General features: G+C 35.6%; 1 pseudogene; it reads left to right on the top strand.

Annotated features, from left to right (window-relative positions):
• Positions 1 to 12,642: 12,642 nt before the first annotated feature.
• On the top strand, positions 12,643 to 13,562 carry LOC100995321 (olfactory receptor 5AC1-like; annotated as a pseudogene).
• Positions 13,563 to 14,063: the final 501 nt, after the last annotated feature.

The following is a 14,063-nucleotide window of genomic DNA, read 5'->3' on the forward strand; positions in this document are numbered from 1 at the left end:
GGAGTGGTGAGAGAGGGCATTCTTGTCCTGTGCCTGTTTTCAAAGGGAATGCTTCCAGTTTTTGCCCATTCAGTAAGATATTGGCTGTGGGTTTGTCATAAATAGCTCTTGTTTTCAGATACGTTCTATCAATATCTAGTTTATTGAGGGTTTTTAGCATAAAGGCTGTTGAATTTTGTCAAGGGCCTTTTCTGCATCTATTGAGATAATCATGTGGTTTTTGTCGTTGGTTCTGTTTATGTGATGGATTATGTTTATTGATTTGTGTATGTTGAACCAGTCTTGCATCCCAGGGATGAAGCCGACTTGATTGTGGTGGATAAGCTTTTTGATGTGCTGCTGGATTTAGTTTGCCAGTATTTTATTGATGATTTTTGCATCAATGTTCATCAGGGATATTGGCCTAAAATTCTCTTTTTTAATTGTGTCTCTGCCAGGCTTTGGTATCAGGATGATGCTGGCCTCATAAAATGAGTTAGGGAGGATTCTCTGTTTTTCTATTGATTGGAATAGTTTCAGGAGTGGTACCAGCTCCTCTTTGTACCTCTGGTAGAATTCGGCTGTGAATCCATCTGGTCCTGGACTTTTTTTGGTTGGTAGAATATTAATTATTGCCTCAATTTCAGAGCCTGTTATTGGTCTATTCAGAGATTCAACTTCTTCCTGGTTTAGTCTTGGGAGGGTGTATGTGACCAGGAATTTATCTATTTCTTCCAGATTTTCTAGTTTATTTGCATAGAGGTGTTTATAGTATTCTCTGATGGTAGTTTGTATTTCTGTGGGATCAGTGGTGATATCCCCTTTATCACTTTTTTATTGTGTCTATTTGATTCTTCTCTCTTTTCTTCTTTATTACTCTGGCTAGTGGTCTATGTATTTTGTTGATAGTTTCAAAAAACCAGCTCCTGGATTCATTGATTTTTTGAAGAGTTTTCTGTGTCTCTATCTCCTTTAGTTCTGCTCTGATCTTAGTTATTTCTTGCCTTCTGCTAGCTTTTGCATTTGTTTGCTCTTGCTTCTCTAGTTCTTTTAGTTGTGATGTTACGGTGTCGATTTTATTTGTTTTTTTTTTTTACATATTTTTTTTTTGAGACAGAGTCTTGCTCTGTCACCCAGGCTGGAGCACAGTGGCATGATATCGGTTCACTGCAACCTCTCCCTCCCAGGTTCAAGTGATTCTCCTGCCTCAGACTCCTGAGTAGCTGGGACTACAGGCATGCACCACTATGCCTAGCTAATTTTTGTATTTTTATTAGAGACAGGGTTTCACCATGTTGGTTGGCCAGGATGGTCTTGATCTCTTGAACTCGTGATCCACCCACCTTGGCTTTCCAAAGGGCTGGGATTACAGGTGTGAGCCGCTGCGCCTGGCCTAGGGTGTCAATTTTAGATCTTTCCTGCTTTCTCTTGTGGGCATTTAGTGCTATAAATTTCCCTCTACACACCGCTTTAAATGTGTCCCAGAGATTGTGGTACATTGTCTCTTTGTTCTCATTGGTTTCAAAGAATATCTTTATTTCTGCCTTCATTTTGTTATTTACCCAGTAGTCATTCAGGAGCAGGTTGTTCAGTTTTGATGTAGTTATGTGGTTTTGAGGGAGTTTATTAATCCTGAGTTCTAGTTTGATTGCACTGTGGTCTGAGAGACAGTTTGTTGTGATTTCTGTTCTTTTACATTTTCTGAGGAGTGTTTTACTTCCAATTATGTGGTCAATTTTAGACTAAGTGTAATGTGGTGCTGAGAAGAATGTATATTCTGTTGACTTGGGGTGGAGGGTTCTGTAGATGTCTATTAGGTCCACTTGGACCAGAGCTGAGTTGAAGTCCTGGCTATCCTTGTTAACCTTCTGTCTCATTGATCTGTCTAATATTGACAGTGGGGTGTTAAACTCTCCTATTATTATTGTGTGGCAGTCTAAGTCTCTTTGTAGGTCTCTAAGGACTTGCTTTATGAATTGAGTGCTCCTGTATTGGACGCATATATATTTAGGATAGTTAGCTTTTCCTGTTGAATTGATCCATTTACCATTATGTGTGGCCTTCTTTGCCTCTTTTGATCTTTGTCAGTTTAAAGTCCATTTTATCAGAGAGTAAGATTGCAACCCTTGTTTTTTTTTTTTTTTTTTTTTGCTTTCCATTTGCTTGGTAGATCTTCCTCCATCCCTTTATTTTCATCCTATGTGTATCCTTGCACGTGAGAGAGGTCTCCTGAATACAGTACACCAATGGGTCTTGACTCTTTTTCTAATCTGCCAGTCTGTGTCTTTTAGTTGGAGCATTTAGCCCATTTACATTTAAGGTTAATATTTTTATGTGTGAATTTGATCTTGTCATTAGGATGTTAGCTGGTTATTTTGCCCATTAATTGATCCAGTTTCTTCATAGTGTCAGTGATCTTTACCATTTGGCATGTTTTTGCAGTGGCTGGTACTGGTTGTTCCTTTCCATGTTTAGTGCTTCCTTCAGGAACTCTTGTAAGGCAGGCCTGGTGGTGACAAAATCTCTCAGTATTTGCTCATCTGTAAAGATTTTATTTCTCCTTCACTTATGAAGCTTAGTTTGGCTGGATATGAGATTCTGGGTTGAAAATTCTTTTCTTTAAAAATGTTGAATATTGGCCCCCACTCTCTTCTGGCTTGTAGAGTTTCTGCCGAGAGATCCGCTGTTAGTGTAATGGGCTTCCCTTTGTGGGTAACCCGACCTTTCTCTCTGGCTGCCCTTAACATTTTTTCCTTCTTTTCAACCTTGGTGAATCTGACAATTATATGTCTTGGGGTTGCTCTTCTCAAGGAGTACCCTTGTGGTATTCTCTGTATTTCCTGAATTTGAATGTTGGCCTGCCTTGCTACGTTAGGGAAGTTCTCCTGGATAATATCCTGAAGAGTGTTTGCTAACTTGGTTGTATTCTCCCTGTCACTTTCTGGTACACCAATCAAATGTATATTTGGTCTTTTCACATAGTCCATATTTCTTGGAGGCTTTGCTCATTTCTTTTCACTCTTTTTTCTCTTATATTGTCTTCTCACTTTACTTCATTAATTTGATCTTCTATCACTGATATCCTTTCTTTCACTTGATCGAATTGGCTATTGAAGCTTGTGCACGTGTCACAAAGTTCTTGTGCTGTGGTTTTCAGCTCTATCAGGTCATTTTAGGTCTTCTCTACACTGTTTATTCTAGTTAGCCATTCGTCTAACCTTTTTTCAAGGATTTTAGCTTCCTTGAGATGGGTTAGAACATGCTTCTTTAGCTCAGAGAAGTTTGTTATTAGTGACCTTCTGAAGCCTACTTCTGTCAACTTGTCAAACACGCTCTCCATCCAGTTTTGTTCCCTTACTGGTGAGGAGCTGCGGTCCTTTGGAGGAGAAGAAGCACTCTGGTTTTTGGAATTTTCAGCTTTTCTGGTCTGATTTCTCCCCATCTTTGTGGTTTTATCTACCTTTGGTCTTGATGGTGACCTACAGATGGGGTTTTGGTGTGGATGCCCTTTTTGTTGATGTTGATGCTATTCCTTTCTGTTTGTTAGTTTTCCTCCTAACAGTCAGGCCCCTCAGCTGCAGGTCTGTTGGAGTTTGCTGGAGGTCCACTCCAGACTCTATTTGCCTGGGTATCACCAGCGGAGGCTGAAGAATAGCAAATATTGCTGCCTGATCCTTCCTCTGGAAGCTTCGTCCCAGAGGGGCACCTGCCTGTTTGAGGTGTCTGTAGGCCCCTCCTGGGAGGTGTCTCCCAGTCAGGATACACAGGGGGTCAGGCTCAAGACATACTTGAGGAGGCAGTCCGTCTGTTCTCGGAGCTCAAACGCCATGTTGAGAGAACCACTATTCTCTTCAGAGCTGTCAGACAGGGTTGTGTTTGTCTGCAGAAGCTGTCTTCTGCCTTTGGTCTATGCCCTGCCCCCAGAGGTGGAATCTAGAGAGGCAGTAATCCTTGCTGAGCTGTGGCAGGCTCCACCCAGTTAAAGCTTCCCGGCCACTTTGTTTACATTGTGAGCTACTCAAGCCTCAGCAATAGCAGACTCTCCTCCTCCCATCAAGCTGCAGTGTCACAGGTTGATCTCAGACAGCTGTGCTAGTAGTGAGCAAGGCTCTGTGGGCAGGGGACCCACCAAGCCAGGCATGGGAGGGTATGTCCTGGTCTGCCGGTTGTTAAAACCATGGGAAAAGCACAGTATTTGGTCAAGAGTGTACCATCTCTCCAGGTACAGTCTGTCACGGCTTCCCTTGGCTAGGAGAGGGAAATCCCCTGACCCCTTGCACTTCCTGGATGAGGTGATGCCCCGCCCTGATTTGGCTCACCCTCTGTGGGCTGCACCCACTGTCCAACCAGTCCCAATGAGATGAACCAGGTAGCTCAGTTGGAAATGCAGAAATCACCCATCTTCTGTGTCCATCTCACTGGGAGCTGCAGACTGGAGCTCTTCCTATTCGGCCATCTTGGAAGCAACTTGAATGTATTTTCTTTAGGAATATTATTGGCATCATGGAGATTCTGATTAAATTTCCCATCTTGGTGGTTAACTTAACAATGACTATATAAGTTATAATTAATTTGCTATTACATTTTTAAAAAATTTTGAATTAGGGCCCTATTCCTATAATTTGCTGTTGATGGTCTGTTATAATCTCTTAAGTTCTTGTTATCATTTGACAAGAGATAAATTTATTTCCACTTGTACATGTATCAACCTTAATTTTTTTTTAGTCTGAGTGGCATTACATGTTTCTAATTTCTGCAGTGATACTTTATGACTGAATTGTTAAAACTACAACTGATTACTACATTCTTATTAATCTTCTAGTGGATGTAATGTTAGCAAATACTTTCTTTTAAACTAACCATAGTATTGTTATTTAATGCAGCAAAATTAATAACAGTGGTTTGATATTATTTAATGTCCGTGTGTGTTCAATATTCCCAATTTGCCTGAAAAATTTTGTTCTTTGGTTGAACCAGGATTTAAACAAGACATGCACATTGTATTTGTATTATGGTTTTTAACAGTTCCAATTTTAGTGATATTCACTGCTGGCAGTTCAGATGTTGTCATTGCAAGCCTCCCCTTACTGAGTTCTCTATGAACCCAAAACAAAATGATTTTAATGATTATTGGTTAGATCTTTTATTTCATCAGAGGTTGCAAAATGGAAATTCCCCAAGTCTATTCTTTTGCATTTGTTAGCTATAATTCTTCTACAAAGAAGAACTTTCTCTCATGAATTTGGATTTCTGAAATATGGTTCATGAAAGAGAGGCAGAATAAATTCCTGATTCTTTCCCTTCACTTATCTGTTTTCAAAACATTTAGCTAGAGCTGTAGCAACTTCCCAAGGTGACCAATGAGGTTTATTTGTTTTATTTTTTTCATTTGTTTGGAGGCGGTGTTACTATAAACTCAAAAATTTTAATATATTTGATGTGATTAATCAATTGCAATACTTATACTTTTAAAGCGTAAATTATTACATATTTAATCAAAGGAATTGCTTTAAGTTAGTTCCTGTGTCTTCTTTGGCCTTTTACACCATAGATTGGTTTTGCATGTTTTTGAACTTAGTATTATGGGAATCATGTGGTATGAAATACTTTAGATTGTGTCTAATATTTGGCTATTTCATTTAATGCTGTTGTGTAAATTCTGGTCAATGTCTTCTGGTACACAGGTATACACATTTTTGTTGGGCATATATGTAGGAATAAAACTTCAGTATCATAAAGTGTGCCTATTTTCAATATTTGGAGATATTACATTATCTATAAAAATCTGTACTCATCATCTTAGTTTATTAGCTGTTGCTTTGAATATCAATGATTCTTTGAGGGGAAAAACAGGTTAACTACTTTAGTCTCCCTTCTCTTCTGGATCTTGGCTCCATAATTGCCTTGCTGATCACTGATCCCTATAGACCAATTATTTCATAATTTTTTGTCCAGCTTTTCTGTTTTTTACAGGAGGAAAAACAACCTACTGTTGTAGGTTGACCTGAAACAACCTACTCTGCCATTACTATAAGCAGATATTATAATTTTTAAAGATAATGTTTTTGTTTCTGTTCCCTAAGATTTTAAGATTTCTCCTATAATTTTTTTTGTTTTGTTTTTGTTTTTGTTTTTTGTGAAACAGCGTCTCACTCTGTTGCTCAGGCTGGAGTGCAGTAGTGTAATCTTGACTCACTGCAACCTCTACTTCCAAGTTCAAGTGATTATCCTGCCTCAGCCTCCCGAGTAGCTAGAACTACAGGCAGGCACCACCATGCCTATCTAATTTTTGTATTTTTAGTAGAGACTGGGTTTTGCCATGTTGGCCAGGCTGGTCTCAAACTCCTGACCTCAAGTGACCCACTAGCCCCAGCCTCCCAAAGTGCTGGGATTACAGGCATGAGCCACCACATCCAGCCTTTCCTATAATATTTTAAAAACATGATTAACTAGTAAATTTTTAATTTGTGCAAACTTTGTCAGAGTTGGTATTATTTTCTTTTTCTTTTAAGTTCTTTTATTTCTATTTTTTAATTTTAGATTCGGGGTACAGGTGCAGATTTGCTACATGGTTATACTGTGTGATGCTGAGGTTTGAGCTTCTAATGATCCCCATCCATCACCTAAGTAGTGAACATAGTACCCAATAGGTAATTTTTCAATCCTTGCCTCCTTCTCTCCCTCTCTCCTTTTGGAATCCCCAGTGTTTATTTTCACCATCTTTGTGTCTGTGTGTACCCGATGTTTAGCTCCCTCTTATAAGTGAGAACATGTGGTATTTTGTTTTCTGTCTCTACATTAGTTTGTTTAGGATAATGACCTCTAGCTCCACCCATGTTGCTACAAAGGACATGATTTCATTTCTTTTTATGGCTGTATAGTATTCCGTGGTGTATATATACCACATTTTCTTTATCCAATTCAGATTTGGTATCATTTTCTTAAAATTATTTGAAAAATTTAATCCTTTCTCTATGTTATGGAGTAATGGCATTGAAATGGTCTTATCCTTAAAATTTTGGTAACATTTTCCTGTAAAACCATCTATTCTTGGCGATTTATTTTTACAAGGACTTGAGAGATTTCTCTAATTTTCCTGTCAAAATAGGCATTTTGATTTTTGTCTCTAATAGGGTCAAGTTTGGTGAGTTATATTGTTTTATTAAATTGTCAATTTTTTTCTAGGTTTACAAATTTATCTGCCTAGAGTTGGACAAAGGCTTTTGTGTATGAAATTTGCACAAAACAGAGCTACCCACAGACAGTACATTTTCCCTTCTCAGTAAGTGAGTCTTAATCACTATGCTCTAAGTATTTCTCAGAGGAAAGCTCTGCAGCTCAAGAGAGCTGTAATAAATTCCCATATTTGTCGGACATTTGGGGTTTTAGTATCTTGTAACTGATCATAGTTTGTTGTATATTCTACTATGACTAAGGCAGTGAAAGGGAAAATTTTGTAACCCTTACTGGTAATAATCAGACTTGGTAACTCTCACGGCCTGCTTTCAGAAGACATACTGTCAATTAGTTGGAGATTTCAGGGCTTCCACTTGGGTTCATGAACTCTGTCAGCTTCACTCATTGAGTATGTGTCCCTTCTCTCATTAGGCTGGCATGCCACACAGAAATGCAATGGGTCTGGAGAGAAACTGGATGCTCGGATGCTTTTAAAAGAGAACTCTGAATTTTTATAGTAAGATTTTTTAAAAAGCAATAAACTCATTTTTTTTCTCAGCAACATTGCATATGTGAGTCACAAATGAAATTCTGATTTTTAACTTCAACTCCTAGATTTATCTTATTGTCAAAAAATATCAGAATCATTCACCTGAAAAGCCTGTTAATGACACTAGGCAAAAACTTTGTGTAGAATATTATTGAATATGAGGGAGGGGACATGTGGGCCTAAGGCTTTTGATTTTCCTTATAAGAGTCATTCGAAGCTGTTTGGGAGTTTAAGTGGAGATGCTGTGATGGGTCTGAGCAGTAGTGACATCAGCAATCAATTGATTGGCTCAAATGTAGAGATTAGCAGGAGGACATGTTAGAAAAACACATTTGGATTATTAAAAGGTCATTTAAGTATTCCAGACAGGTGATGGTTTTCTTGAATTTGGAGAGAAGTTGATGGTTTCATGAGACATTAAAGAGATAAAACAATGCGCTTGACAATGGCTTGATATCAGTTTAAGGGAGAGTTTTTTCTTTAAAGTTGGTTTCTTCACAGTGAAACCTGAAAACACAAAGTGCGTGGTTTTAGTTGTTATACCTGCCTTTACCTGGGGTGATTCGTTGATTAGCTCATAATGCCCAGTAGAAAAACTTTGCCTTTATCCTACAGGGAATCTATTGGTAGCTTTCACTGAGGGAATTCCCCATTCTTCTTCTTTTTTTTCCCCATAAATAGATTTTACAAAGAGTACAAAATTTATCTTTTTGCTGTAGATATTTCCAAGGAAAATCTTTGCACAGTAACAACCACTTCAGTCTGCACCTTCCACTTTTCTTCATTTTAAGGATTTTAGGTGGAGTTGCAGTAGTAGATGTGAAAGCAGTGGTGAATTCATCAGTTCAGCAATTTATAAAGATGACTCTGGCCCTAATCTATGGTATAGGAAATATACATATTTTTCTGTTTTTTTCTTCTCCAGGAAACCACCAACTTTCCTTCAGGAAAACTAACACTTTCTCAATCTTCAAAAGACTTACAGAAACTGAGTGGACACCTGAATCTGTCTAATTTTCACTATTTGCAGTCTGTCAATTTGCCTGTTTAAAAATAAAATATCCAGGTAAGAAATGAAAATCCTGGTAACCATGTGAAATTTTCTGTTTTCCTTCATGATAGACAGTTTTTGATGGCTACCATAAATACTAGGTTTTACTGCTGAAACATACACATTAAGATTTATTTTTAATAGTAAACTTGGAATAATGAAAGAGACAAATGAAAAATATAATAATGACTGAAAAGTTTCAGAGGTAATTTCATACTGTAGAAACTTCCCTTTGTCAATATATGAACAATTAAGTTATGCTGTTCAAGCTTCCTTGTTTTTTCATAGAATAATGAGAAGATGAGATAAAGTCATCAATGATAAATTTCTTAGGCTCCTTAATTCCAAACTAATGGGTAGATACATATGGAGATTTCATCTATCTATCTATCTATCTATCTATCTATCTATCTATCTATCTATCATCTATCTATCTATCATCTATCTATCATCTAGTTTATCTAATCTACCATATCTATATCTATCATCCATCTATATCTATCTATCTATAATTATCCATCTAGTTTATCTAATCTATTATCTATGTATCTATCTATCTATCTATCTATCTTAAGGGAAAAGATTCAAAATACTTGATAGCTCTTGACCTAATTATCCAAATTGGAAATATCAATTATGGGCTGGGATTGAAAAGAAAGCTAGTCAGGCTCATTCAGAACAAAACCACTTTGAAAACTAAATGATGGGTCCATAGACCAAATTTTAGTTGAGACATGTCAGTCAGTCTTCTTGCTGCTTGTGTTGTGTTTCCAGGGCTCCTTGGGAATATATACTTTCAAAGGTAGATTTTTAAAACAAATATTCTCTCACTCTGTTCTTAGTGAAGATGGGAAATAACAACTCATCCTCCTTCTTAATGTGGACCTATTAAGAAAAAATTGCCTTTGGATATATTTTAAAGTTAAACAAATCCAATTTTAATCAACAGGTAAATTTCAAAAATATATGTTAATCAACAAGAATTATGTATATGCAATTGTGTTATTCACTTTATTTTGAGAAACAACTAAATGTAAACACCAAATTATAGGTGCATTTTCTCCTTCTAGGTAATCTAAGAAGCTCTCAATTCACCTCCAAATATCTTCAGATTTTTTCATTTAGATTTTCTTTAAGACAAAGTTTATAGTCACAGAACAAAATCAAACAAATTTCTTAAAAAAACATCAAATATTCCATACATAATATCGACAAAAATTATACGATATTTAGCAATGTATCCAAAAAAGTACTTGGATATGAAGAAAATTATTAAAATGTATACTTGATCGTTTATTTATTTACCAACATTTTGACTACTCCCCCACAAAAAATCACTCTTAATTGTTGGAGTCAGATACCACTGAGAATATTTAAAAGAATTTGCTACATAATCAAAAAAAATTGTGTAAGATACAGTTTTACAAAAAAAATTATTAATTTCTATTTTTTATTAAAATTTATATTGCTACCCACTAAGTACAGTAATAGTATTGTTATTCTTGTTTTGCTCCATTTCTCTTTCTTACTATGAACAAGCTTATGCATATTCTTTAATGTAAAGCTTTGTACATATAAAGAGATATATAATTGCATCAATAGGGTGATAACATATATTTTGTTTTTATTACACCCTTTTTTTGGGGGGACTGCTTATCTCTCTTATCTCCCTTATTCTCTCCTCTTCCTATACTCAGACAAGAAACATTAACAATATAATTTCATTCTATCTTTATGTTCACATGGTTATATGCAAATATGTGTGTATGTTCAAAGATATACATAGAATAAAAATTTTTAACAATTTATTATCTGTTAATGTGGACAAAACATATCCATTTCTCTACATCAGGCTTTTCTCACTTTACTAACAATTTTGGAAATTTCTGAGTCAACTGGTAGAGCTATAACTCATTTTTAAATGGCTGACACAATTTTGATTAGGATGACTACATCAGGATATGTTCAACCTTTGCTTCATCCTGATTGGTTTTTATATTATTACTAGTATTTTGCCATCATGAATAATGCTTTGGTAGATCTCTCTTTCTATGAAGTGATGTTATTGCTCTAGAATAGATTACAGGCATGGATTGCTGAGTTGAAAGGTATGTGTATGTTTACTTAAAAACAAGTCAAATTTTATTTAAAAGACTTAGTAATTCATTTTCACCATTAAGTGTGAGAGCGGCCTTTTCCAAATTCCTGCAAGCAGCAAATGTTGCTAACCTGAGGAGTGAAAAGTTATATTTTATTGTTACTTTGTTAGTACATCATATATGCTGGAAAAGTTGAGCATTATTTTCCTAACTTTATTAGATATTTTAAAATATTTTTCAGTGACTTGCCTTTTAATTCCTTTTTAATTTTTCTATGAATTATTTAACTTTTCTAATCAATTAGTAAGATTTCTTTGCATGTGACTAGGTACTAATATTTTATCTACCATATTTACTGTAAATTTTTTTCCAAACTTGTATTCATCTATCACTTAGTAAGAGATTTGTCACATACTACATATTCATGAAATTAAAAATTAGATTAAATATGCCTATATCTTTCTTATAATTTATGGGATTCCTATCTTGGTTAGGTAATTAAATTATATTTATTTCATTAATTTTCTTAGAATGTTTAAATTGCTCTTTTATTTATTTATTTATTTATTTTTTGTTTTTTGAGATGGAGTCTTGCTCTGTCACCCAGGTTGGAGTGTAGTGGCACAATCTCGGCTCACTGCAACATTCACCTCCTGGGTTCAAGCAATTCTGTCTCAGCCTCCCTAGTAGCTGGGATTACAGGTGTGCACCACCACGCATGGCTAATTTTTTTTTTTTTTTTTTTTTTTTTTTTTTTTTAGTGGAGACGGGGTTTCACCATGTTGGCCAGGCTGGTTTTGAATTCCTGATCTCAAGTGATCCTCCCACCTTGGCCTCCCAAAGAGCTGGGATTACAGGCATGAGCCACTGTGCCCAACCTAAATTGCTCTTTTAATTTTTACTTTCAAGTTCTTGATCTATTACAATTTTAAAATCAGGTATGAGAGAGAGAACTATTCTTACTTTATTTCCAGATAGATAGACACTTATTTACACTTGTACTATATATTCAATAAATCATTTTTTCTCAATGATTCATCACGCATGCAATACACTAAATTTATATATATACTTGAAACTATCTCCCAGAGTCCTTATTTTGTTTCATTATTATATTTTTCTATTTCTAATCATGTCTTATTTTATGGAATGTCTTTATGTTTTAACACTACTGCACACTGTACTATTCATATTGTTCATATTGTCATTTCTACTATTGTTATTTATTTAATTATAACAATACAATATCAGCAAAAATATGAATTTATCTTTTATAATTTTACTGACATTTTATTATATCTCTACTATATTATTTCATTTAATTTTAACATCTCATGTGTATTAGAATTTCCAAGATAATATTCCATAATAATGGTCATAGTGAGCATTTCAACCAGTTTTTAATGTGAAAGGAGGTGCTTTATTACTTAGAACATGTGTGCTCATTTAACAACATTTAGCATATTAAAATAGCTTATTCTATTTCTATTTAAAGTTTTTAAATTAGAAGATGATCATCAAATTGCAATAAAATTGTTCAAATTAAACAGTAAACCCACTTCTTTTATACAGGCAATGAAATTCTTACTATATACATGTTTTTAATTTTTAGAATCACTTTTCCAAACACTTATCATTTGGAAAGAATACTTACTGAAGGGTAAAGAGATACATAAACAAGGAAGATACATTTCTTTTTTCAAATAAAATGTGACTACTTTCATTGTCTTTTATGACTGTGTTCTTCACTTACTTTTTCATTGCAGTGATCAGCATGAGTGGGTATAATGGAAACAAATAAGACACAGATTATGAACTCCGTCCTCCAAGGACTTACAGATCATCTAGAGCTGCAAGCGCCCTTGTTCCTGGTGTTCCTGGTGATCTACCTTATCACCATGGTGGGCAACCGTGGCCTGATGGCTCTCATCTGGAAGGATCCCCACCTTCACACCCCCATGTGCTTATCCCTCGGCAGTTTAGCCTTTGCAGATGCATGCACTTCATCTTCTGTGACTCCCAAGATGCTCATACATTTTTTATCTAAGAATCATATGATATCCCTGGTTGGGTGCATGATCCAGTTTTATATTTTTGCTTCCGGTGCAAACACAGAATGTTTCCTCCTGGTAGTGATGGCCTATGACTGTTATATGGCCATATGTAACCCTTTGCTTTATCCTCTAGTGATGTCCAATACCTTCTGCATTCAATTATTAGGTGTTTCATTTATTATTGGTTTTTTTCATCCTATAATGCATGTGGGTTTGTTATTTCAATTAACTTTCTGCAAGTCCAATGTAATACATTATTTCTACTGTGATATTTTACAACTGTTTAAAATTTCCTGTACTGACCCTGGAGTAATATGCTCCTGGTTTTTGTATTTTCAGTCTTTATACAATCTTTCACTTTTATGACTATCATCGTCTCTTACTCCTATGTCCTCTTGGCCATCCTGAAAAAGAAGTCTGAGAAGGGTAGAAGGAAAGCTTTCTCCACTTGCAGTGCCCATCTTCTTTCTGTCTCTTTGTTCTACGGCACTCTCTTCTTCATGTATGTGTGTCCTGGGTCTGGATCAGCTGCAGATCAGGACAAAATGTATTCTTTATTTTACATGATAACAATTCCTCTGGTAAATCCTTTTATTTACAGTCTGAGGAATAAAGAGGTCATAGGTGCATTGAAGAGAATAATAAATAAATAAACAGTTTTTAAGGCAAATTCTTCTTTTTAAACTTTGCAAAAATAGGGGGCCTCGAGTTATACAAATTAGCCTTGGCTTTACAATTTTAACAGAAGGTTGGTGTCCATGAGAGTTTCTGAGTCTGTGTGATGAGAGTCTGCTCCAATAGAGATTTGCTTCAATGGAAAGGGGTCTTCATATCACACAAAACTGAATTCTTTGTAAAATTCTTTCTTGAAAAATAGAAAATTCTTTTTTTAATTGAGCATTTAGAATTTAAAAGTGTTTACTCTGTAAATTCCTACTAGATTAGATATAGTAGTTTATAATTTTTCTGTGGCAGAAAGTCGAGTGTTTCTTTTTTGGGTTTGTTATGACTGATCCCAGACAACTGTCCAGAGCCTGTGTTTTGAAAGTCTTGCTGCTTTTCAACTATTCAGAGACTCAGGTAAAGTGACTTCTTTGAGGAAACTCTCTTTGAAGAGAAAACTTTCTTTGTAGTGAAGAAAAGTGTAGACTCTA

This window comes from Pan paniscus, chromosome 2 (assembly GCF_029289425.2).
Source record: "Pan paniscus chromosome 2, NHGRI_mPanPan1-v2.0_pri, whole genome shotgun sequence".
Taxonomy (NCBI): domain Eukaryota; kingdom Metazoa; phylum Chordata; class Mammalia; order Primates; family Hominidae; genus Pan; species Pan paniscus.